Consider the following 12,370-nt stretch of genomic DNA (forward strand, 5'->3'; position numbering starts at 1 on the left):
ATTACTAACATAATAAGCATTCAACACAAGACTATTGATTGAGGATATTAACAAATATAATAAGTGAAATAGCTGGTACAACTGTAAAATTAAATGTGAACTATATTTTAAATATTTTCAAGCTATTTAAGTAAATCAAAGTTTAAAAATTCAACAAATTATATCTCCGAGTACTGTGAGACGGTGGTTCTTAACCTCCCTACTGTTTAAAGGAAAAGAGGCCTCTTTTCCTGCACGAGGCTAATCCTTCTACTCATACTTGAGATTCCATATCCTCTCACCTGTGTCTAAATTATTCCGACCTCTAATATTTTCTTTTTTTAATGTTTAAAATTGCCTAAGATGCGTCATTTTAACTATAGTATCAAAAACAAAAGCATTTCCCTTCCCTCATCCTTCTGGCCACAATCTATTTTGTCTAATTATTAAACTTTTAATTTAATTCTTCCTTCATAACACCATTGGAACTGATTTATTAAAAGGCACACCTGTCGCAGTGTTGCCAAAAGCAAAGGATATATTTCCATCCTAATCTGACCTAATCGCTCTATGGTCTTCGAAACTGAAGACCACTCTCATTCGTTACGCCATTATCTTTCACCTGGGTCTTTTGGCTGCCATGATATGTTTTTCCTGGGATTTGCCTTTCTTTTTCAGAGTCCTTCTTTGATTATGCAGAGTTAGTTTTGTTGGGTTTTGTTTTGTCTAAGATTTATCTATAAGCTTTTTCTTCTTTCCTCCGTTTTTCTTTTCTCACCTGGTCTACTTTAATTTTACACTCCTTTCACTCGTGACTTCAGTGATCTAGAAACCAATGATTTATAAATCTGCAACTCCAAGCAAACCTCCCACTAGACCCTAGAAATTGTATTTTTGTTCTCTTAATAGATACCTCCATATATGGATGTTACATGGCTTATGCTCCAAAATGAACTTAGAGCCCTATAACATCTATTATTTTCCCTTCTTTCATTCTTTTGCTAATGACAAGTGCTCATCTAAATTTATATTCCTCTCCTCATTTTTAATCACTTAAAATATGTTTCAGCCTCCCTTGTGCTTAGGTGTAGCCATAGGACTGATTTTCAGCTGATTTAATTTGAGAGGAAGTGATGTGTTCTATTTCCACGCACAGTCCCAGACATTTCCAGTACATTCTCCTTCATTTGAATTTTCTTTTAGCTGGCGGGAATCTTGCAACAAACTTGATTGCCATAAATTGAAAGTTTGGAAATCCCTGTCAGCTTAGGAACCTAAATGACTGTTGAACAGAGCTGCCCCACACAATTACATTTTATGAACAAGGAATAACCATCTTATTGCACTTAAAGCCATAGTCATATGGGGGAATTAATTTAATTTAAATATCCTGAAACATAGAGATACTTAAGCCCAAAACTTGGATGTCATTACAAATCTTTGAATTTATGTGATCTAATCAATCATGTACATATAGTCACACACATATGTGTGCAAAGATATAGCTATCTGTTTATCAATTAATCATCTATTTATCCCATTTGCCCCTATATATTCCCATCATTATTTAACTCAGGTCCCCATCTTTTCTTACCTTAACACTTTCAATAGATCCTTAATAAGTCTCCCAGAATGTAGCTTTACCCCTGCTTACTCCCCATCTCCTTTCAGTCTTTTATTCAAAATAACATTTCTTAAATATGTGCTTAGTTATTTAGCCCACCTACTCAAAATATGTTTGAGAAATGCTTTGTAATCAGTATATTAGGGAGACATTCATACATTTCAAGAATTTCTTGAATTCTGATATTCAGATTTAAGCGTGTGAACATATGATGAAACTTTTAAACATACAATTAAAATTATTCATTATAATTTGCTATACTACCAACATTAAATTACAGTTATGTTGGAGCATAAGTCAAAAGGTTTAAAGTAAGCCTGTAACATACCAAAGGAACACTTTCTTATATTATACATGGAAATTAATTGTCCATGTCAAGGTCTTTTTACTTTAACTTCTAAGTTACGCATCTCTGGAAGTTACTACTTAGGGGCATATTATGGTCCAAAGAGAAAGGATTAAAAATAACTAGGACTGGTCAAGTTATATATATGGATATATATGCATGTGTGTGTGTGGGTGTGGGTGTATGTGCAGAAGGGAAAACAATCCTAGAAGTTCAAGCCCTCAAGAAGCAGCATGTTATGAAAAATTTCTTCTTTAGAAAGGTATCCTTTATATCATTGATACCACAGCCTAAATTATATTATGCCATCTTCAAGTAACAGTTGAGGCAACAGAATAAATGCAGAGGAACCACAATGGAACTTATATAATACAAATAACTATACAAACCAACACTTCTCTACAAATTATGTTTATTTTTTTCTAATTGCCAGTTAAATACGGTTTTAATTTTATAGATTAAGAGTGAAAGGTCATACACTGCAGCCTAGACATATACCTAGCATTTCAGTCCAAGTTTGTTCATGGACACAGATGAAATCAATAACAAGGTTTGGCCTAACAAATGCTAATGGAACTTCTTTTTAAAGTAGTTTTTACAGATATTAAACTCCATCTTGCACACTGAAGTCATCATACATACAGTGCAGAGTCAGAGATTTTATATTTGCCTTTATTCTTCATTTAATTTTTGATATGGGTTGGCTGTGCCTCCACCCAAATCTCAGTTTGAATTGTATCTCCCAGAATTCTCATGTGTTGTGGGAGGAACCCAGGGGGAGGTAATTGAATCATGGGAGCTGGTCTTTCCTGTGCTATTCTCGTGATAGTGAATAAGTCTCATGAGATCTGGTGGGTTTATCAGGGGTTTCCGCTTATGCTTCTTCCTCATTTTTCTCTTGGCACTGCCGTGCAAGAAGTGCCTTTTGCCTCCCACCATGATTCTGAGGCTTCTCCAGCCGTGTGGAACTGTAAGTCCATTAAACCCCTTTTTCTTCCCAGTCTTAGCTATATCTTTATCAGCAGCTTGAAAACAGACTAATACAACTTTTAAAACACTACTATAGTTGACTATTAAAACAAAAACAATAGCAAGCAGTAAGCGTATTATGATTACAGTCCTCCACTCATTCACTGCTGCACATAAAATGCCAACTGTGAGTGTTATTCACTGGCCCCATTAAGAGGTTTGACACTGAACACCACCTCTAGGATGATGTTTATAATCCTCATATGCTTCTCCATTGTCATGGTATCATCTTTTCTCATTTGGATCAAAGTCCACCAGTTCTATCTGATCCATTTCATCAGTCTCTTCTACTTTCTTCCTCTAAGGTAGGAGTTTTTTCAGCAAAGAGAGTTCATCAGCTAAGAGAAAGCCATTCTCAGGAAAAGTTTACCTTCGATTAGATAATTTGGCAACTCTTCATACGGGCTATGTAAATTGGCATTCCTTCATTTAGCACACCCAAGATATCTCCATGCTGACAATCTGACCTGGATGAGAGCTGATGACTATAGTTCAGTCATTAAGAGTGGAAGCTACAAAATATTTCAACCAGCTGTATATCCATACACATGAAAAGTTCTCCTCCTCATTGAATAAAAACAGTGTGCTCCTTCTGATCTAACACAATAATATCTCCTAGCTCCAATTCTGGTTCTTTGGTCTGCTTCACCATGGAATGTTACCTTCTGGCCATCTTTCACGCCTTTGTCAATACGGACTTGTATAATCTTCTTTTTCTCTGTCTTCCTTACATTGCAGCTTTTATATCTATCTTCAGGACTGATTTGTTCTCCATGGCCCTAGCACTCTATCCCCACAGATTAAATTTGCTAAACCATTCCAGGTCCTATCTGATGAATTCTTATTTGTATTCCAGTAACTATGCAATTGGGACAGCCCTCTACTGTTCCTTTCTTACCACTTCTACCTTCACATTTGTCACAAATCACATTTTTTTTGTTTTATTTGCAGAGCCAGTTTTCTTGCCACACCTTTATATAAATCTTCTAAGGTTATTGACAGCTGACACACATTTTTACCTTTCCTTTCCCTCTGCATACTTCCTCCTTCTCCTCCAAAAATCATATCAAAGATGTCCACAGGAGAGCCAGAAGCGCTACCTGCTCCACCCTCTTTAATTACCTGGCTTTCCTCCTTTGACATACAATTTGCTTTTCTTTGCATCGGAGAGAACTTGATAAGCTGGAGAAATCTGCCTAAATTTATCTCCTTCATTCAGGTTCTTATCAGAGTGGTACTTCAATGCCAGTTTCCTATAAACATTTTTCTTATAATATTGTTGAGCGGCATTGGGTTTTACCCTCAAAGCATCATAGAAACTGGGTTCTTTCACCAATTTTTACTGGCAGTGAGTGGGCTGAGGTTGATGTGGAGGGTGTGCAAAGGAACGCACCTAGTAGTTGTGCTCAGATGCGGCAGCCACCACTCCACTTCTTGCCAAGCGTTCTGGAAAGTTCCCTCAAAATATTTTAAATGTTGTCACATTTTTTGATCCGTCTATCTAGCATGTATTGAGTATTATTACTTATACGTTTATACTTAGATTGACACATAAATAAGCACAATCCGTCATTTCAAGAAATGTACATTTTAATGGAAAAAACCACATAACTATAAAATAACTGTAAAAACATAGATCCTTCCCTTTTTGTACATGACATAAAATCCAAACTTCTTGGCATGGCATGAAAGGACCTAGTGAAATTCTAGAAGTTATTAAACAGATGTTTTGGGAGCATTTGGAAGAGAAAGCAATGATCGTTAGGAGCCAGCATGGGCTCACAAAGAATGACTTCTTTTTTGATAGAGTTGCTAGACCGGCAAATTAGGTGAATTTTATAGACAAACTTTGTTGATTTCAACAAGCCATGTTTGTCCTTAGTAAAGCTCTTTCATTGATATCCTTAAAAGAAAATGGGAAATGTTAATTGGAAGGCAAAATATTAGAATATTAATTGATAATACATGATAATCAAAGGTCTTTGTTCGTTACCACGTTCTTCCCACCTGATCTTACTGAAATTTTTAACAAGTCTTTGAAGGCATAAAAGGAAAGCTAAAACAATTTTAAGTAAAACGAAACTGATGAAAATTATTTTATTTTGCTTTTACTAGCTCATATCTATGGTAATATAATCATTACTAGACACCACTATTTAAAAGGACATCTGTGTCAGTGAGGCTTGTGGCAACTCCACCAAGTGCTAAGAAACACTAAAGACAAATAAGCTGAAGACAAAATGACAGATAGAAAACAATAAAAATTCTTTTCAAATATTTGAATAATGTGGAAAGGCATGAAATGCAGAAAATGAAATGCAAATCATTTTAAAATAAATATATAAGTAAGCATTTTAATATTATGAGCATTTTTATAGATATATAAACATAAATAAAACACAATTTTTGAAACTTAGTTATTATTTCATAATATTTTTTGACCCTTATACTATGCAACCATTTTTTTCCATGTAACTATATATTTTTAAGAATATGCTTCTGACCAGAGAGGTTTTGAGCATGAGAATAGTGTGATCAAAATTGTTCATTATTAATATTAAACCAGGAGAATTCTGTGGAATGGAACTGATTGTAGAGAAATTGGTGTCAGGTGGACCAGTTGTAACTGTGCCATCCAAAATGGTAGACAATAGTTGCATGTGACTATTGAGAACTTGAAATGTGGCTAGAATGAGTAAAGAACAAATTTTTAATTTTGTTTAATTTAATTTAAATATCTACATGTGGTTAGTGGTTAGAATATTGGACAACAGAAATCTAGAACATCTTCATCAACACAGAAAATTCTACTGGACAGTGCTGGTTTGATACATATAAGATATACATGGAAAACAATGATGGGTTAGTGATAGAAAAGAAAGGGACAATTCATATATTAAAAAGAAATATTTAAATGGCTTATTGATGGGCTTTTATATTGATTCAAAATTGGGGTTTTAGTGAGCCGAAGAGTCCCCATCTAGAGTGCTGAACTAATAATGCTTGTGAAGAATATCTTTACAATATGCACTTTTAAATTACTTACTAAAAGTTAAGATTAAAAAAGCATTTCAGATATACAGTAGCAACAGGTAAATTTAGGCCTGTAATTGTAAAATTATTTAATATTTGGTCAATGTTTATTGCATTTGGGCTACTATAGAAGCACTTAATATATAGTTTTATTTAATTTTCACTTGCAGTTCTATGCTACAGTATTATTTCAGTGCACAATATTACTATTATTTCGATTTCAAATACGTAGAAACAAAGAAAAAGTTAAGTATATGGAAATATGTAGAAACAGTGAAAATGTTAAATATCGTGTGGAAAATTTTGAAACTAGATAACAACAAAGCAGGGATTTCAACTCTCATCTCTTTGGCACTAGCATCCAAATTTGTAATTGCTAATCTCTTCTTCATGGTCCATAGGGTGCTGCTTGAATAGTCTGATCTAAAACACTCTTTTTTAGGCAAAGGCTAGGGTGATGAGCAGCCACCCAAAGATATGTGATGTGATCAGTTGATATAGACATTTCAAATGCTCAATAAACCTAAATTGATTAATTTTTCTCAACATATAGTGTAAGAACTTACTTGTATTTTCATTGTAAATATTCAGCATAAATCTATTGAAGCAAAAATATGTAATTATATAAACTGTACATTAAGACATATAATATTAGTGTAATACTAATTACTTTAAAGTAAAAATGAGTATTTTAAGTCACATTATAACAACTTTATTTTTGTAAGTTCTGAGAACTCTAGACCTTGTGCATCAATAAAGGTTTCATCATGAATATACTATTTAAGTTATTCTTTTTTAACTGAAAAATAATTGTATATATTATATATTTTTGAAGTACACTGTGATATTTTGATACACGTTTGCATTGCAGAATGATTAAATTAAGCTAATAACAAATCTATCACCTTGCATATTTATCATTTTTTGTGGTGAAAATAGTTAAAACCTACAACTTTGAAACATGCAATGAGTTATTTATTATAGTTACTATTCTGTGTGACAGATTAGTAAATCTTATTTCTCCTATCCAGCTGAAATTTTTTTATCCTTTGATCAACATCTCCCTTTCTCCTGTTCAAACCCTCTACCCCTCTGATAAACACCATTCTACTCTCTATTTCTATATATTGAAGTTTTTAGTTTCCACATATGAGTGAGACTATGCAGTATTTGTCTTTCTGTGCCTGGCTTATTTTATTTAGCACAATGTTTATATATGTTGTTGTAAATGACAGAATTTTCTTCTTTTATAAGGCTAAATAGTATTCCATTGTATGCATATGACATATTTTCCTTAATTATTTATCCAATGAGGTACACCGAGGTTGCTTCCACATCTTAGCTATTGTGAATAATGCTTCAGTGGACATGGAAAGGCAGATACCTCTTTCACAAACTTATTTCAGTTCTCTTCAATATATACTTGGAAGTGAGATTGCTGGATCATATGTTAATTCTATTTTTGGTTTTCTGAGGAAATTCCATACTAGTTTCCAGCCCAATCTGTGGGCTGTCTTGTCACTCTATTAATTATTTTCTTTTTTCTTTTTTTTTGAGATGGAGTCTCGCTCTGTCACCCAGGCTGGAGTGCAGTGGCGCGATCTCGGCTCACTGCAAGCTCTGCCTCCCGGGTTCACGCCATTCTCCTGCCTCAGCCTCTCCAAGTAGCTGGGACTACAGGTGCCTGCCACCACGCCCGGCTAATATTTTTGTATTTTTAGTAGAGACGGGGTTTCACCGTGGTCTCGATCTCCTGACCTCATGATCCACCCGCCTCGGCCTCCCAAAGTGCTGGGATTACAAGCGTGAGCCACTGCACTCGGCCTCTATTAATTATTTTCTTTGCTGCATGGATGCTTTTTAGTTTGATACAATCCTATTTGCTTATTTCTGCTTTTGTTGCTGTGTTTTAGTGTCTTATCCAAGAAATCTTCACCCAGACCAATGTCCCCTATATTTTCTTCTAGTAGTTTTAGAGTGTCAGGATTTGTGTTCAAGTTTTTAATCCATTTTAAGTTGATTATTGTATATGGTAGGAGATAAGGGTCTGATTTCTTTCTTCTGCATGTGGTTATCCAATATTTCCAATACCATTTATTGAAAAGACTATTCTTTCTCCATTGTGTCTTATTGGCACCTTTGTAGAAAATCAATTAAGCATAAATACATAAATATGTGAGTTTATTTCTGGGTTCTCTATCCTGCATCATTGGTCAATGTGTTTGTTTTTATGTCAGTGCCATGCTGTTTAGATAAATATAGCATTGTAGTATACTTTAAAGTCAGGCAGTATGCTGCCACCAGCTTTGTTCTTGATTGATTTGGCTATTTGGGGTCTTTTGTGGATCCATATGAGTTTTAGGATTGTTTTTCCTATATCTGTGAAAAAAATGGCATTGGAATTCTGATATGGACTGCCTTCAATCTAAAGAGTGCTTTTGAAAGTATGGACATTTTAACAATGTTAATTATTCTAATTCATGAACTTGGAATATTGTTTCATTTATTTATGTTGTAGTCTATTTATTTCAGCAATGTTTTATAGTTTTAAGTATACAGATCTTTCACCTTCTTGGTTAAATTTACTTCTGAGTATCATATTTTGATGCTATTGTGAATGGGATTGATTTTTTAATTTTTTTTCAGATAATTCCTTTTTAGGGTAAAGAAATGAAATTGATTTTTTGTGTGTTCATTTTGTATCATGCAATTGTACTGAATTCATCAGTTCTAACAGTTTTGGTGGAGTTTTTAGGGTTATCTGTGTATATGATAATATCATGAGCAAACAGTGGCAATTTCACTTCCTCCTTCCCTATTTGGATGGCATTTATTTATTTACTTATTTGCTTATTTTCTTTCTTTCTTTCTTTTTGTCTAATTGCTCTGGCTAGGACTTGTGGTACTATGGGCATCCTTGTCTTGTTTCTGATTCTAGTGAGAAAACTTCCAACTTTTAACCATTGAATACGATGTTAGCTGTGGGCTTTTCATATACAGACTTTATTGTGTTAAGGTATCTTCCTTCTATGCTTAATTGGTTGAGAGTTTTTTTATCACGAAATAATTGTGAATTTCATCACATGTATTTTTCTGCATCTATTTTGATGATCATATGGTTTTTGTCCTTCATTCTATAAATATGATATGTCACATGTAACAACTTGTGTATGTTGAACCATCCTTTTATTTCAGGGATAAATTCCACTCAACCATGGTGAATAATCCTTTTAGTATGCTGTTTAATTTTTGGTTTACTAGTATTTTGTTGAAGATTTTTGCATTTAGTTCATCAGGGACATTGGCCTGTAAATGTCCTTTTTTGGAGAGTTTTTGTCTGGCTTTGGTATCAGAGTAATGCTGGTCTTACAAAAAAATCTTGGAGGTATTCCCTCCTTTTCAATTCTTTGGAAAAGCATGAGAAGGATTGACATTATTTTTTCTTTATAAGCAGAACTAAATTAGAATTCTTCCATAAAGTCATCTGGACCTAAGCTTTTTTGGGTAGTTTTTTTTACTATTGATTCAATCTCTTTATTCCTTATTGGTCTATTTACAGTTACAGTTTTCATTTATTTTTGATTCTATTTTTTTAGGTTCAGTGTTTCTAGGAATTTATCTTTTTTTTTTTTTAACGGAGTCTCCCTGTGTCGCCAGGCTGGAGTGCAGTGGCGCCATCTTGGCTCACTGCAACCTCCACCTCCTGAGTTCAAGTAATTCCCGTGCCTCAGCCTCCTGAGTAGCTGAGACTACAGGCACGTGCCAACACGCCCAGCTAATTTTTGTATTTTTAGTAGAGATGAGGTTCTACCATGTTGGCCAGGGTGGTCTTGATCTGTTGACCTCGCAATCTGCCTGCCTCGGCCTCCCAAAGTACTGGAATTATAGGCATGAGCCACTGCACTCAGGACATTTCTTTTAGGTTATCGGATTTATAGATATATAGTTGTTCATAGTAGTCTCTTATGATCCTTTGTATTTCTGTAATGTCAGTTTTTATGTTTGCACTTTCATTTCTGATTTCACTTTTTTATGTAACTTTTTTTTTTTTTTTTTTTTTTTTTAGACAGAGTCTACTCTGTTGCCCAGGCTGGAGTGCAGTGGTGTGATCTCGGCTCAATGCGACCTCTGCCTCCCCGGGTTCAAGCAATTCTGCTGCCTCAGCCTCCTGAGTATCTGGGATTACAGGAGCACGCTACCATGCCCAGCTAATATTTGTCTTTTTAGTAGAGATGGGGTTTCACCACGTTAGTCAAGCTGGTCTGGAACTCCTGAACTTGTGATCCACCCACCTCGGCCTCCCGAAGTGCTGGGATTACAGGTGTGAGTCACCGCACTCGGCTGAAATCTCTTATATTTTTAACTATGTTTCCTCATATACGTTTTTGCCCCAATCATTTAAACTTATCACCATCTTTAATCCAACTCCAGAGTGTCCCACACATGTTAATGGATACTTTGAATTAATAATTTATTATACACTTTCCTTGTAAAAAAGGCTAATACATGTTTCAATTACATCAAAAAGAAATTATTAAGGATAAAAATTTTTTTTGAAGGGTGATATCTTTAATGAAATAAATAGGTTTCTTTGTCCTTATTTGCTCTTAACTATTGCATAGAACGTACTCTGTAGGATTTGCATCTTTCAGAAAGTCTGTTTCATATGGATCTAATCATTAAAACATACATTTGGTTGGTAGAAACTTCTACTGTTTATAGATAAACCCAGAACGTAAAAAGCAATTCACGTTCAGAAAAAAAGAGGTGAATCAGATGTTTGTTGATGTTATCAAAGATAGTAGTGATACTCTTCTATCCAGTATCCACAGAAAAGGAGCTCCCTTTTTCCTATCAGAAATAAAGCTATAGACTATGCAGAGAAAAGAGCATTATAAAATTTGCTAGAATAAAAAGGGGACCAAGGGTTTTAAGATTCCTTAGGAAATGATACTTGGAATTGGTAACAAGAACACTAGATAGGCAGGTTCTTAAAGTAAGGGAAGGTATTATTAAAATAATACCTAAAATAATTAAAAGAGAAGGGATAAGGACTTATTAATGTGAGGGCACACTCATGTGGGTCTCATTCTGTAGACCTATGTCCTTGCCACATCCAGGTAAACTCAAACAAGGTAAAGCAAAGCCTAATTTATTGACTTGCCTACCCTCAGCATCACATAATTTTGGTACAATTCCAGCATGCTTAGAGAAATAAATATTTAAAATTGTACTACTGTTTACTAGTGAAAATTAAAACTATTTTTCTAAACTTAAGAAACAGGCAAGAGTATACAACTTGGTGATTTTTAATATGTTTAGGAATTTTCTGATAGTCACTTGGGGAAAAAATAGAAAGAAAGAAATTTGTAGCTGGAATCTCTAATTAGCCTTATCTGACATTGTTAGAGAATGGAATTTTCTTGCTCACTATATGTGATCAACAGCCACAGATGCATTGTTTATTATTTGGAGTCCACTATATCTGACTAAGAGCCACACGTTCATTGTTTATGATTTCTGATTAATGGTTCACACATGGCATCCTCAGGCACTGGCTCCAAATTGTCATGACCTAGGTTAAGCCATATAAAAATAAACGGAAGATAGTTTTCCATCCCAAAATATAAATCAATAGTCTGGATTTCATGATCTTATGCAGACAACGTATTTCATGGGTTCTAAAATTATTTTCCTACACTCTTTGTCAAAACATTTCACACTTTAGTCTTCTTGCTGGTTCCCTTGTTAGCAAAACTTTCACACATGCTTAAGATAAAATTGTCTAAGATATTTGGCTTAATAATGGGTATTGTGCATGGCAGTTTGCAGAACAACTCCTGGATAGTTCTCTAGGGGTCATAGGAAAGGGCATTGGCTGTAACTTCAGTAAACATATTTTGATCGCAAAGAATAACCTTCTCCACACTGACCACCTGGTAACGCCGTTCCATCTGACAACATAACCAAAAGCCTTGTCCACTTCTGTATATACACTCAACAGGAACAGCGTTCCTAGATCAAATCTAAGATGCCCAGTTAAATTTGAATTTCAAATGCATTTTTAAGTATAGTAGGTGCAAGGGACATACTTATATTTTAAAATTATTTATTGATTATCTGAAATTCAAACTTAGCATGCATGCACTGTGACAATACTAGTTGTACAGACTGCTGCATTGGTGGTCCACATATTGTCAGAAACAAACAAACACATAATAATCTGCCTATGTTCAAGTGTATACTAACTGCTACAAATGGAGGCACTTAAATAATTTCACATGGAAATGATGAATTTAAATCAAACTAGACTTGATTCAAATTGCAAATATTTTCTTCGATTAGCTGGGAAAAATAGA

General features: G+C 34.5%; 1 long non-coding RNA gene and 1 pseudogene across 1 annotated transcript in view; one reads left to right on the plus strand and one right to left on the minus strand.

The window, feature by feature from the left end:
* LOC131383399 (uncharacterized) overlaps positions 1-12,370 on the plus strand; it is a 79,652-nt gene that overhangs the window by 29,484 nt on the left and 37,798 nt on the right. The window lies entirely within an intron of this gene.
* On the minus strand, positions 3,129-4,193 carry LOC116466430 (dnaJ homolog subfamily A member 1-like; annotated as a pseudogene).

The sequence above is a fragment of the Hylobates moloch genome, unplaced genomic scaffold, assembly GCF_009828535.3.
Source record: "Hylobates moloch isolate HMO894 unplaced genomic scaffold, HMol_V3 SCAFFOLD_4, whole genome shotgun sequence".
NCBI classification, from domain to species: domain Eukaryota; kingdom Metazoa; phylum Chordata; class Mammalia; order Primates; family Hylobatidae; genus Hylobates; species Hylobates moloch.